Here is a 15,804-nt window from a genome sequence, read left to right on the forward strand (position 1 = left end):
TGAGATAGCATCTCGAACTCCATTCTGAAAAAGTTTGGACTTTTAATAACAGCCCTTTATTTGTGGAAACAACTGTATATTAGTATATACAGTAGTTATATATTTGCATTGGAACAGTTATATTTACAACATTAATCGTTAGTTTGAAAAATAAAATTTATATTGTAGCGGTTCCCGCTGAATGTACACAATCGCCTTGCACCTGCCAGGACGCGGCCAGGGCGCGATCGCCATGCCGGGCTCGTCCGGACGGGCCTAGACGCGCCACTCCTGGGCATGCCCGGACTCGCTGTTCCCGGGAACGCCCGAACCTCCCGGGCACGCCCGGTCTCGTCTTTCCCGGGCATGCTCGCTCTCGCCTTTCCAGGGCTCGCCCAGAGCGCCCGGGCACGCCCAGCCTCGACTTGCCAGGCCGCGTCCAGGACGCCTGGGCATGTCCAGACTCGCCTTTCCAGGGCTCGCCCAGAGCGTCTGGGCATGCCTGCTCTCGCCTTTCCAGGGCTCACCCAGAGCGCTCGGGCACGCCCAACCTCGACTTGCCAGGCCGCGTCCAGGACGCCCGGGCATGTCCAGACTCGCCTTTCCAGGACTCGCCCTTGACACCCGGGCATGCCCGGTCTCGGTTTTCCCGGGCAAACGCCCCGGCATAAATGTGTATATATATTGCTGCCCGATAAACGGGCTTGTCAGAATACCTGAGCTGTTTTGTTTCAATAAAGCAACTCGGACGAATTCCGTCTTTGGTCGCATCAATTCTTTCGACTCGCGTTGGAGCGCAGCTCCTTCACTGGTGACCTACCGACATGGACACGGCAGTGACTCTTAAACTGCCTACCTTCTGGGAGGCTCACGCGGCTGTTTGGTTCGCCCAGGCGGACTCCCAGTTCGCCCTGCGAGGCATCACCACGGACGACACCCGTTTCCACCACGTCGTGGCAGCGCTTGGTTCTGCCACCGCGGCCCGCGCCCTGAGCCTCCTCGAGCACCCGCCGGCTGCTGACAAGTATGACGCGCTGAAGATGCTCCTCCTCGACGCTTTCGCCCTCTCACCGGCGGCACGCGCACGGCGCCTGCTCGACCTGCCCGAGCTCGGTGACACGCGCCCGTCCGAGCGCATGGACTATATGCTCTCGTTGCTCGGTGAGCACTCTCCGGATTTTCTGTTCCGCGAGCTGTTCCTTCGCCAGCTGCCTCACCCGGTACGCCTCGCCCTGGCTGGCACGTCGACCACCGATCCCCGCACCCTCGCCAGGGAAGCCGATAAGATCTCCTCGGCGGGCCAACACATCGGCGCGGCTACCTGGAGCCTGCCGCCGTCCGAGGCGATGCCCACGACGCCCGAGCGCCCTGCACGGTTGGAGGCCGAACTGCCGGTGCAACTGGCGGCCGCCACGCCGCGCCAACCGCTTCCGACACGACGGCCGGGGCCTCCACCTGACCAGGCATGGTGTTATTATCACGCCAGGTTCCGACACAAGGCTCGGATGTGCCGACCCCCGTGCACTTTCGGCAAGTCGGGAAACGGCCGGGCCGGTGGTCATTCCCAGCCATGAGCGCCGGCCACTCGGGCAACTTGCTTTTTATTCGGGACAAAGCGTCCGGGCGGCGTTTCCTTTGTGACACCGGCGCCAAACTGAGCGTCATACCCGCCTCCGAGCAGGACAGGCGGGACGCCGTTTGGGGCCCCTCTTTGGTCGCTGCTAATGGCTCGGCCATATGCACTTTCGGCCCGCGTGACGTCACCCTCTGCTTCGGCAGCCAGCGCTTTCAGTGGACCTTTGTGACCGCCTGCGTCCCCATGGCTTTGCTGGGTGCCGACTTCCTCTGCGTGCACGGGCTGCTGGTCGACGTCAAACGACGTCGCCTTGTCAACACCGAGACCTTCAGCTCCCTGGCGTGCACGATGAGCAGCTCCGCGCCGACCGAACTAGCATGCGCCCTCCCGACGGCGAACGGGTTCGCTCGCCTGCTCGCGGATTTCCCAGCCCTCACGCGGCCGACGTTTTCGGCCGTCGCAGTGTGGCATGGGATCGAGCACCACATACCCACTACGGGCCCGCCGGTCTACGCCAGGGCCCGCCGCCTCGACCCGGCCAAGCTCGCCGTGGCAAAGGCCGAGTTTGACGTGTTGGAGCACCTCGGCATTGTGCGGCGCTCCAATAGCGCGTGGGCCTCACCACTGCACATCCTGCCAAAGCCGGGGGGCGGATGGCGCCCGTGTGGCGACTACCGCCGCCTCAACGACGCTACCACCCCCGACAGGTACCCGATCCCGCACATCCAGGACTTTTCCGCCCGTTTGGCGGGACGGGTCATATTTTCCAAAATTGACCTGATACGGGGATACCACCAGGTACCTGTCCGGGCGGCCGACGTCCCGAAGACTGCCGTCATCACGCCGTTTGTCCTGTTCGAATTTTTGAGGATGCCGTTTGGCCTCAAGAACGTGGCCCAGGCGTTCCAGCGCTAAATGGACGGCGTGCTGCGCGACCTACCATTTCTTTTCGTCTATCTGGACGACATCCTCGTCGCCAGCACGTCCCGCGCCGAGCACCTCCTCCACCTCCGAACACTGTTCGGTCGCCTCAGCGAGCACGGCTTAATTGTCAACCCGGCCAAATGCCACTTCGGCACGACGACAGTTGACTTTTTGGGCCACTGCTTCACCAAGACCGGGGTCGTGCCACTGCCGACCAGGGTCGTGGCCGTCACCACGTTCCCGCGTCCCCGTTCCATCAAGGCCCTACAAGAGTTCCTCGGCATGGTGAATTTTAATCACTGATTCGTGCCCCGCGCTGCTCAGCTCATGTGGCCCCTTTACGAGGCCCTCCGGGGCAAGCCGGCCAAGCATGACATTGTTTGGTCCGCGGCCATGGACGCGGCCTTCGCGAGCGCAAAACGGGCCCTCGCCGACGCAACGTTGCTGGCTCACCCGGTGCTCAACGCGCCCATCGCCCTCACTACGGACGCCTCCAACTACGCGGTGGGCGCCGTCCATGAACAATGGGTGGACGGGGTTTGGCAGCCACTCGCTTTTTTCAGCCGGCAACTCCGGCCGAACGAGTTGAAATACAGCACGTTCGACCGCGAGGTGCTCGGTCTATTCCTGGCCATTCACCATTTCCGACACCTCCTGGAGGGCCACCCATTCACGGCTTTCGTCGACCACAAGCCGTTGGTCTACGTGATGGCCAAAGTCACGGAGCCGTGGTCGGCCCGCCAGCAGCGCCACCTCTCCGCCGTGTCGGAATTCACCACGGACATCCGGCACGTCGCCGGCAAAGACAACGCCATGGCCGACTGTCTTTCTCGGGCCAGCGCGAACGCGGTCCACCTCGGCATGGACTTCGCGCTCATGGCGGCCGACCAGACCACCGGCACCTCGGTGCAGGCCCTCCGGGCGGCGGACCCGGGCCTCCGCCTGGCCGACATCCCCTTCGCAGGCACCGTCCTGCTCTGCGACGTCTCCCAGGGCCAGCCTCGCCCCATCGTGCCCGTTTCCTGGCAGCGCCGCATCTTCGCCTCCATCCACGGCCTTTCTCACCCGGGCCAGAAAGCTTCTCAGAAGCTGGTGTCGGCGCGTTTCGTCTGGCACGGCCTTCGACGGAACGTCCGCGACTGGGCCAACGCCTGCACGGCCTGCCAGCGGGCCAAGGTCCACCACCACACCCAGGCCCCGCTAGCACCTTTCACCGTGCCTGCACGGCCTTTCGACCACGTCCACGTGGACCTGGTGGGTCCCCTGCCCCCATCGCAGGGGTTCACCCACCTGCTCACCATGGTGGACAGGACCACCAGGTGGCCGGAGGCCGTGCCCCTCACCTCCACCACCACCGCCGACGTGGCGCAGGCGTTCATCGCCACCTGGGTCACGCGCTTCGGCGCACCGGCCGACATCTCGTCCGACCGCGGCCCACAGTTCACGTCCGAACTTTGGGGCGCGGTCGCCCGCTCGTTGGGGGTCACGCTGCACCACACCACGGCCTACCACCCCCAAGCCAACGGGTTGTGCGAGCGGTTTCACTGCTCCATGAAGGCCGCACTCACGGCCAGCCTTCAGGACGACGGTTGGACCGACCGGCTGCCGTCGATCCTTTTGGGCCTCCGCACGGCCCCCAAGGAGGACCTCCGGGCATCCGCCGCCGAGCTCGTCTACGGCCAGCCGCTCCGCGTCCCGGGCGAGTTCGTGCCCGACGCTACCAGTCCCTGGTCCGCCGCACACCAGCGCTCGGACCTCCAGGAGGCCGCCCGACGATTTGCCCCCGTGCCAACGTCCCGCCACGGTGGCCCGCAGTCCTACGTCCCCCCGGCGCTTCGCACAGCGGAGTACGTCTTTGTGCGTCATGACGCGCACCGGGGGCCACTCCGGCCGCCGTAGGATGGGCCCTTCCGGGTCCTGCGACGGGGCGACAAGTCCGTCGTCGTCGACGTCGGCGGTCGGTCGGACCGGATCTCTGTGGACCGCGTCAAACCGGCGCACGTGGACGTCGACCGACCACCATGGTTGGCCCTTCCTCCGCGGCGAGGCCGCCCCCCGTCCACAGTTCCCCCCGCTCGACCACCCACCACCGGATCGGACACCCCCCCCCCCCCACGACCCTCCAGGGGTCGCTTCGGCCGGGTCATCCGGACCCCCCTTAAATTGACCCTGCCGGTGCAGGTCGATTCTGGAGGGGCGTGTGTAGCGGTTCCAGCTGAATGTACACAATCGCCTTGCACCTGCCAGGACGCGGCCAGGGCGCGATCGCCATGCCGGGCTCGTCCGGACGGGCCCAGACGCGTCTCTCCTGGGCATGCCCGGACTCGCTGTTCCCGGGCACGCCCGAACCTCCCGGGCACGCCCGGTCTCGTCTTTCTCGGGCATGCCCGCTCTCGCCTTTCCAGGGCTCGCCAGAGCGCCCGGGCATGCCCAGCCTCGACTTGCCAGGCCACGTCCAGGATGCCCGGGCATGTCCAGACTCGCCTTTCCAGGGCTCGCCCAGAGCGTCCGGGCATGCCCGCTCTTGCCTTTCCAGGGCTCGCCCAGAGCGCTCGGGCACGCCCAGCCTCGACTTGCCAGGCCGCGTCCAGGACGCCCGGGCATGTCCAGACTCGCCTCTCCAGGACTCGCCCTTGACACCCGGGCATGCCCGGTCTCGGTTTTCCCGGGCAAACGCCCCGGCATAAATGTGTATATATATTGCTGCCCGATAAACGGGCTTGTCAGAATACCTGAGCTGTTTTGTTTCAATAAAGCAACTCGGACGAATTCCGTCTTTGGTCGCGTCAATTCTTTTGACTCGCGTTGGAGCGCAGCTCCTTCAATATCACCGAACATTGATGGATTAGTTTTCGAGTACTTGTCTCTGTATTATCTAGGATCCAGTTTTGATTTCCAAAAGATAAAGATCCAACTGGTTGTTGTCGGCTGTTATCATTTATCATGGTATATTCAGTTCAAGTGGAATATTGTTTTATTTCACCATCACATCAAAGGGGGTTAGCTGATTTGTCTCCTAGCACTTCCTTATCATTTGATTTGTCTACGAGCACTTCAATAATAGTGTTACGAGCTAGAGGTTTCTCACGTGACGTCAAAAGGTCACGTGTTCCATTGTTTATCCGCCATCTTGTAAGCCAAACTTGACCTGCACATTACATGTTTTTTATTGCCCAAAACACTGCTGTTATTTAAAATGTCTGAGACTTGCTTGACTAACAATAACCCTAACCCTTTACAAATGTAGCGTGACAAAGAAGGATCACTCAAAATGATGTATCGTAATACTTCTTGAAGCAATAGGGAAATATATTATCGCATATAGAGTGAGCACACAAACAACAACCACATCCATGATGATATAAAAGATCCTTTTTCCGCATTTCATTTCATTTTACATCCTCAACTCACAGATAAATATGCAATATCTTTTTTTTGTAAAAGAGCTGGGACTCTATTGAGTAACCAGTTTATAGAAGTTCCACTATTCACAGCATGATAGAGCACTATCATAACAGTCAATCAGCCACATAGAGTTTTATGACAATTATTGGTTGGTACTTACTTTGGGAGCCTGGTTTTGGCTTAGCGGTTAGGGTGCTGGCTTAGGATCTTGAGTTCGAATCCCGGTGGATCGTTAAATTAACGCCAGGGGGGTTGACTCAGCCTGTCATGCTTCCGAGGTCGGCAAATTGAGTACCAGCTTGCTGGGATGAATGAGCCATTTGGGTATCCTGCGTCAGAGTGGCAATCCATCCAGGATTGTGCCCAATAGCCAAGGAAACTGCTTCGGCAGCGCTATGCATCGATCGTCATGGAGCAAAAATGAATGGTCATCATCATCATCATCATCACTTACTTTGGGAGGTCACCAGCACCCTCTGTTTCTCTGGTCCATTCCACGTCTGCATCCCAGGAGGCAGGAACCCAGCCGGCAAGAAAATATTTGTGGCTGCCCAGGTTCTTATAAGCATTCATAGCCTCCTTTGTATAGTAGGAGGAAATGTTTACTCGATTATTGTAGATATTGAAGTGCTGTATGTCAGGCAGCTGCTCTGCATTGGTGTCCTTCTCAATGGGGGTCAGCAAGGTTCCTGGCAAGCTGTAGGAATCTGTAACTCCAAAGAGACTTCTAATTTCTGGATATACCAACAGGTATATCACATCAGTGAGAAACCTCTATAGCGTTGCGGAATGCAATATGTTTTTATGACTGTACTTATAGAATGTGAATTTATATTAAAGTTACTCATTCAGGATTGTTTACATTTTTGAAACTTTTCCAAGTGAGGCTTTCAGATTCCATGATGGAAGTAATGTGCCATTACTGCAGTGAAACACTTGAATTATTTAAACTTTATTTGGTTTTGGAGTTATTCATTTGGTTTGTCCGCAGTGTCTTTGTAATTAGCGTAAACAACTGTTAGACATTTAGTGAAGGGACTTTTCACTTGGCCATTTGGATGACCATCCATTGTCATCAACCACAGCTCTGGACCATTGCCCCCATGCAAGACTCAATGCATGGACATCATCAGAACTTTTAAAAATGCAATTCAAGTATAAATTGGTCGACGTGGATGCTGATAAAGCCTGCCACATTCCAGATTGGGGGAACAACAAGACGCACCCAGCCACAACCATGAGGAAAGGAGCATTGGTTCCAATCTTCATCCAATGGAGGCGGATTTGTTATTAGGAAACCAATGAAAACAGATAAAATCTGGCAGAAAAGGCAGGAAAATATTAAGTGTGATCGGACAATGTGAAGCTGGAAAAGTCCTTCGGACAAGAAATTGGAGCTAAGAGAGGGAGAAACAGTATAGCAAGATAATGGAGAAAGGCTGGAGTGAGCAGGGACCGATTGGAGGAGCAGGGGCAGTGCAGAGCTTCTCGTTCTAGCAATCCCACTCAGATTCCAAGCTCTAGCCTTCCTGTGTAATTCAGGTTCAGGGTCGACTCTAGACCAAACCTCAGGTGTGACTGTGTATCATCAACAGCCCTACCTCCGTGAACTGAGCACAGCAACGCTTAAGCGAAGTGCTCCTGCCTGCTGGTGTCATTGCCCGGTACCTGGATTTCTGATGCTGATCTGGAGAATGTGTGAGCTAAAGTTCACCGATTCCTTCCTCATCATCATCCGCTCTGCAACCTGCTTGATAAATAACTGAGCTCCAAATTGCCAAACATATTCAAGGAAGGTTATAATATGTGAAGTGCTTCAACAAACAAACTGTTTTACGCCCAAGGTAATTGAAATGCAAGCGGCGGGGGTTGAAGAACTGATATTTGATTGACTATTGAACTGGGTACCTCACAATGAAATACCAGCTAAGATGATGTTACATGAGACATTGGGTATTTATTCCTGGGCATATGCATAGTTTCATAAAGTAGTTTATTCTACATAAGTGGACTGGCTCTGCACTTTACTACTCTCAGGCCCAATCCTCGGCAGGGTCGATATAGCAATTAAAACTTCAAGGGCTAAGATGGTCAGCAGTTCTGGCAATTGGTTCCTGTTGAGTCAGTCAACTGGGGAAAATGGCCTACCTCTCCAGGAGTCATTTGGACCTCCTGGATTGTGCCGCATCCTCCAATCGCAACTCGAGGCCGTTGTTTTCAGTGCCTGCCTCCAACTAACTAAATGAACGATTTTCAAAAACATTTTAATGCAAAACAATTTTAAAGACATTGAAAATGTCTGAAATGATGTTAGAGAAAAAAATGAATTTAGAAACTGAAATAAAAAATATCACAAATCAGAGATTTGCATTTCTGAAATACAGATAAAACAAAATTCTTTTGGTGAGATTCTTTTAGCCAAGTATGGAATTAATAATGTCAAATTCATTATGCTATCATTATGGTTATTCAAATATGACGTACTGAGAGCAGACTTTAAATCCACCATTGACATTGATAAAACAGAATTTTTAAATATGGTGATTTTCACATACTTCAATGAAAGGAGATTCAAGAACGAGAAGTATAAGGCTGAGCGAAGCAGATACACGATGGGCTTAATTGGGTTATTGCAAATTCTGCCGTTTTGCCAAAAAACTCCATTTATGTTGAAAAAAATTGCTTATTTGTGCATTTGTGCATATTTGTGTATTTAAAAATTGCTTTAAAACAATGCTTCCATATTAGAAATAGACAAGCAAGAAAAACGAAGGCAGCATCGAACAGGACATCTGAATCACAAAATAATGACACACATTACAGTTTCAACTCTCTTCCTACCCCACAACACCTTTCTCCCTCCACTCCCCTACCCCCATGAAATGATTTTCAGATTTCATCCTTGCACTGTGTCTGAAACAAAAAGGTGTCTGCATATGTACATAGCTACGCAAATATTATACACAGTATATATATATATATATATATATATATATACATGTATATATATATATATATATATATATATATATATATATATATATATATATATATATATATATATATATATATATATATATATTAGTATCTGTAATTTGGTGCTCCATCCTAATGAGCGAACGTCATGACGTCATCACCATGCATGTCCGCATTGCCTGCCAAGCTCCAGAGGAGCCATCTAGCAGTGCATCATTTTATAGATGTTAATTCAGATACTGTTCAGATTCAGATTCGCCCTTGTTGGGGCTTCATCAGGGCAACGCAGTGAGTCTTCCATACACTTGTGACTCTGAAAACCTTTCGGTTATATTGATAGAGGTTTCCTATTGATATTGATAGGAAACCCCCATGATAGGGGTTTCCTATTACGATAATCAGAGCCCACTACCTATACAGATCTACCTGATCTATATATCACTCTACCCCAAAATTCATAACAATACATATATAATTATATATATATATATATATATATATATATTGTTACGGTACGCGGTTAAAGATGGTATGTTTGCCGAGCGGAGGCTCCATGACCCAACAGTGCTTCCCTGACTAAAACCCGATTCACCCCAAACTTTGGCCGTATCGCGCCGCAGCCACTCAATATGGAAACCTCTAAAGCGACCGAACAAGAATGAAGAAGAAGAAGAAGTACGGAGGAATAACAGGATTTATTAAGTATTTTCACAAGCCAAAGCAACGAGAGCAGTCGGTTATATACAGAAAATGGAAGGAGCAGACACACAGTGAAATCATTAGCTTACCTATTCAAGCTTAATTAATAAACCCCAGGACAACATTAAAGACAGACGGACGATCACACTTACACGGGGAAATGCAGGCAGGAAGGAATGGCTTGGAGATGGGTGACTTTTAGAGGCAAGGAAGGTTCAGCGGGTGCTGGGCACGGTCGGGCCAGAAGGCACCGCCGTCAAGAAGCCGAGCTTTGGTCCCAAACTGCGCGGGCGAAGTTCCTTTCTCCGTACTGCCTCGTGCGCTCCTTGCGTTGCCCCGGTCCGTTTCTCCTACAGCGCGGCACGTCTCACGGCGGCTCGGTCACACCTGCTCGTCTCCAGCGCATCTCCTGGACCTAGAACTCATCCCTCCTCTCAGCACATCTCTCCTCCCCTTATCTCCTTTTGGGAGCATCCCGCAGCGGGTTATATAGGCCCCACCCTTCACCCTTTTCGAACCTTCCCCAAACGTTCTCTCTCCGCCCCCTCAAGCCAAACCCCTCGTTCTGGGTTGGATGAGCGGGGCCGACTTACTCCTCCCCTCTATGACGAGGTGGAGACCCGCCTTTCTTCTTCGGCGTTACCTCGTGCGTAATGGAGTCAACTGCTGCAAAGTGGACGGCAGATGAAAATGCAGCAAAGTGCAAACCTGGCACTTGGAAGCTGCCATGGGGCTTCGGAGGGCCTACTCTTATTTAATTCGGTGCAATGAAGAGTCAAACTAGTGGGAAACACATCCTTAGCCTACACAGAGAATAAGGGACTAACTATTTAAAAGGATATATCGTGTCCTGTGTGTAGGTTTTTGGAATTAACTAAGAGGACGAGCTGCGACCATTCTTTACATTACGAGGGTGTTACACACAACAAAACCATACTTTTCACATTCGTTACACTTTCTCAAAATTGTTACACTTCTCAAATCCGTTACACTTCTCAAATCCGTTACACTGCACCCTCCTTTCTTCAGGCCCGGTCTCGGGCCTACAAAACTTTAACTTAGTGTGACACGTAGGTGTAATTCCCTCTACAATTAACCTGACCCTGAGTGGCTGCGTATGGTGCGACAGGTTCATCAATCCTAACTATTTCCTAAATGACTTTAACAACTTTACATTACCCGGGGTCTTTCCCTGCCAATCCATTGGCCAACTTACACTATGGGTTCTAAAAACCAATTCCATTGACCAAATTGTGGTGCTTCTCAATTTGGGGTCTCACTCCCCCGATTCATCACTCAGTGCTCTCGCACAATTTCTGGGCTGCGACGTGTAGCTCTCCCAGCAGGTCTACCCACCTGCACACCTCCACCACTTCAGTTGCCACCCGAGCTTACCTAGCTCCTCACCCTAACCTAACTAACTGGGGAAGGCCCTCTCCTGGCTCTGTCACCCCTTGGTGCCCTCTGGCACTGGGCTACCCGGGTCCGTCCTCCGGATCCTCAGGCCCCATCCACAACTACTCTACCGGCTCCCAGAGCCCACCTGCGGCCTCACCTGGCCGACAACCTCACAGTGGTGGAGTGCCCAAACCAACTACACACACTAACAGGCTACACGCCCAGCCATTTCCACAACACTAATGCACCCATCCAATCACCATTCTTCCACCCGCACCACAGATGCCAATATCCAACCACAATTTACCTATACCCTCTACCTAACACTTACACTACCCACCCCGGGTATCCGTGATGGGGGTCCACTCTCCCCCCATTCACACCTTCGCACCATCTACTCCACTCCATATTTTCCACCATACTCACTCCACGACCATCCATTCCAATACTCCATATACTCCACACTCCATGTATTTCACACAACCATTCTCCATACACCTGTTGTTGCACACCTGTGCAATCACACCTGGTGCCACCTGCACCCTCCTCCTCTTCCTGGACCAGTTGGTCAACACAACACACATCACCATCACCATCACCATCACTCAAACACTGCTCCATACACCTGTTCAGTTGCACACCTGTGCAATCACACCTGTTCAATCACACCTGTTCAATCCTCACACACTGCTCAATACACTTGAATACACCTCCAACACTCACACGGCATCATCTGAACTACCTGTTGCCCTGCTAACTTAGTGCTCCCCGTCTTCCCTTTAAACTAAGCACATACCACATCATTATCATCCAAACTAATCTACCTGCGCCCCCACTACAGGTATCAGTCACTAACTAACCTTAACGTTACCTAATGTCATCTTCGCTAGATCCCTACACACGATATATCCTAACCCTCCCGGGCTAGTTTTCACTGCCATCAACCCCATAAATCTAGTGCTCCTTTGCCCCCCTTGCTGTGAGGGATGGTGGATTGGCCATCCCATCACATGGGGGACGTCCCACTATCAATTTTGCTCGTCCAAATCCAACAAATCAAAAATTTGCCAATCATCTGCCAATTCTACTCACTATTCTAAATTTCGGTTCAAAACACTATCAGTATCATCATCATCATCACAGTCTGCTATATCCTAGCCTCGGTGCGTCGTGACATCATTAAACTCGGCTTCGTAAAGCCGAGCAATGAATTCGGGTGGTTTGGTTGCCTGCAGGTTGAATCCGTCCGGCTTTCGGCTCAAGGGAGGTGGTTTGGTCGGGTCGAGATTCCACGCACCATCTCGGCGCGGCACCTTGCGGTCCCGGGCCCGATGGCTCAATCCCCCCCGGTCGGAACCCCGTCCCCGCGAGGGGGCCCCGTGCCGCTTCCTCCCACTCGCCCTTGAACCGGACCAGTCACCTCGCCCGACAAGGCCCGGACTCGACCGTGCAGGGCGGGGCCAAGCCCGAATCGGCAACGACGCTTCGAAGAGAAACGACGCAGCTTCGATCCGCGCCGGGCCTCGCATCCAACAAAGCACACCGCGCCCCGAGTGCTCGCATCGGCTATCCGTCGCTCTAACCGCTAACCCGGTTACCGTCGATGCTTCACCGGCATGCTCACACGCATACGCTACCCCTTTCACCCTCACAAAACCCGGCGTTCCAACGCCGTCCGTACATTCCACCAACGCTCTCCCTGTTACACACCACACCTCTCGCGCACACTCTTGCGCACACCTCGGTCCACACCTCTCCTCCGTTACACTCACCATGGGCGTGCACTCTGGCATCCACCCACTAACGCGCTCACATGGGCTCTCCCACACTCGCGCTACCACCAACTCAGGTGTGCTTCCTCGCACACGTTCCACCACCACCTTACTCTCCGTGTCACACTCCGTACACCCCGACGTGCATTCTCGCTCGCACTCGGTTTCACACTCGCGCTTCGTAACATGCTCACCCCTTGACGCACACTTTTCATTGCTCTCACTCCCTGTGTCACACTCCGTACACCCCGACGTGCATTCTCGCTCGCACTCGGTATCACACTCGCGCTTCGTAACACGTTCACCCATTGACGCACACTTTTTTTTCACACGCGTGCCATTTCCACTCACACGGGACCCTTCACCAACGCCCGGATGCTTCCTCGATCCCAAGCGCGCGAAAATTCTTTTGTCGCCAAACATCCTCTTACAAAATCTCCCCGCACAATATACAGCACGGCTCACCTGGGGGATCCTTTTCTCCACGCGCACCTGCAAACTTCCATTCGGGTTAAGCACAGCATCGTGATGTGAGCAGGGACTTTGCACATTTTCCATTTCTCCCTGCAATTCCCGGGCTACCTCCGTCATCTCTTCAATTTTAATTCCCAGCACTGCTTTGTCTTTGTTCCCCTCGACGACCGTTGGCTTTAATAAAATTCCCTCTACCTCATCTGTCGCCGGCTTTTCCAAACCCCGTGTCGCGATTTCTACCCCCGTCATTGTACCCGTGCTTTTCTCAACTTCGTTCAACCGGCGCTTCTCGACCCGCGTTACCTCCTCGTGCACCCCTGGGACCCTTTCGCCCACAATGCGATCCATGGTCTCCCCCCATTACTGCATGCGGTCACCCATTCTGTTGGTTATTGCTTCAATTTGGTTTCCCAATCGCTCACTGTTAGCCCTACTTTCGTCCCTTATTACTCCCAATTGCTCACTATTAGCCCTCATTCTGTTTATTATTCGCTCACTATCAGCCCTCATTTCGTCCCTCATTTGCTCACTATTCTTCTCCATAAGGGCCTTCATTTGTATCATAAAAAGGTTCAAATCCACCGGTGGCGCTGCTACGGTCACGGGCGCGGCAAAATTTGGTGCGGCTACACCCACGTGCGCGAGGACGCCATTTTGTGCATCTGATACTCCCTCAACCACATTGCCAATGTTCTCCTCTACTTCGTCCCTCTGATCCTGGGTTACTCCTAACCCCTCCTCTAGCTCACCCACCGGCATCCGATCGCCTTGACCAGCCATGGCGCGATTTCAAAATTCGGGGTTTCCTTTAAAAACAAAACAATTTCCAGCTGCTTGTAATTTTGAGCGCGTTAAGCGCGCTTCGGGCCTCGTATCTCACTCCCCGACACCAATTGTTACGGTACGCGGTTAAAGATGGTATGTTTGCCGAGCGGAGGCTCCGCGACCGCACAGTGCTTCCCTGACTAAAACCCGATTCACCCCAAACTTTGGCCGTATCGCGCCGCAGCCACTCAATATGGAAACCTCTAAAGCGACCGAACGAGAATGAAGAAGAAGAAGAAGTACGGAGGAATAACAGGATTTATTAAGTATTTTCACAAGCCAAAGCAACGAGAGCAGTCGGTTATATACAGAAAATGGAAGGAGCAGACACACAGTGAAATCATTAGCTTACCTATTCAAGCTTAATTAATAAACCCCAGGACAACATTAAAGACAGACGGACGATCACACTTACACGGGGAAATGCAGGCAGGAAGGAATGGCTTGGAGATGGGTGGCTTTTAGAGGCAAGGAAGGTTCAGCGGGTGCTGGGCACGGTCGGGCCAGAAGGCACCGCCGTCAAGAAGCCGAGCTTTGGTCCCAAACTGCGCGGGCGAATTTCCTTTCTCCGTACTGCCTCGTGCGCTCCTTGCGTTGCCCCGGTCCGTTTCTCCTGCAGCGCGGCACGTCTCACGGCGGCTCGGTCACACCTGCTCGTCTCCAGCGCATCTCCTGGACCCAGAACTCATCCCTCCTCTCAGCACATCTCTCCTCCCCTTATCTCCTTTTGGGAGCATCCCGCAGCGGGTTATATAGGCCCCGCCCTTCACCCTTTTCGAACCTTCCCCAAACGTTCTCTCTCCGCCCCCTCAAGCCAAATCCCTCGTTCTGGGTTGGATGAGCGGGGCCGACTTACTCCTCCCCTCTATGACGAGGTGGAGACCCGCCTTTCTTATTCGGCGTTACCTCGTGCGTAATGGAGTCAACTGCTGCAAAGTGGACGGCAGATGAAAATGCAGCAAAGTGCAAACCTGGCACTTGGAAGCTGCCATGGGGCTTCGGAGGGCCTACTCTTATTTAATTCGGTGCAATGAAGAGTCAAACTAGTGGGAAACACATCCTTAGCCTACACAGAGAATAAGGGACTAACTATTTAAAAGGATATATCGTGTCCTGTGTGTAGGTTTATGGAATTAACTAAGAGGACGAGCTGCGACCATTCTTTACATTACGAGGGTGTTACACACAACAAAACCATACTTTTCACATTCGTTACACTTTCTCAAAATTGTTACACTTCTCAAATCCGTTACACTTCTCAAATCCGTTACAATATATATATAGTCACGTGAAAAATTAAGTACACCCCATGTAAAGTTTTGACTTTTTCAACATATTTCAACATACAGCTATTTGATCTTCATTTCAACAATATTGATAGATAAAGGTGATATAATATAACAAATATCATGAAACATTTACATTTTGTAGTCCATTTTATAATTTAAATAAAGATAAATGCAAATTTCGCATGTGGAAAAAGTAAGTACACCCCTACATTTATCACTACTTCAAATACCTAAAATTAGAATCAGGTGCACCAGCTCAGGTGCAAATGATTAGAACATCGTTAGAGAGGATCTTGGAGGAACCTGTCTTATTTAAACCTCAGACATTTCGTTTGGTTTGCTCTTTGTTGTTGAAGTGTGCAGCGTCACCATGTCTAGATCAAAAGAGCTCTCTGAGGCCTTCAGAAAGAAGGTTATAGATGCCTACGAGTCTGGGAAGGCATTTAAAAAGATCTCCAAACAATTTGAAATCAAACATTCGACTGTC

Source organism: Myxine glutinosa, chromosome 2 (genome assembly GCF_964187855.1).
Source record: "Myxine glutinosa chromosome 2, kmMyxGlut1.1, whole genome shotgun sequence".
Lineage (NCBI taxonomy): Eukaryota > Metazoa > Chordata > Myxini > Myxiniformes > Myxinidae > Myxine > Myxine glutinosa.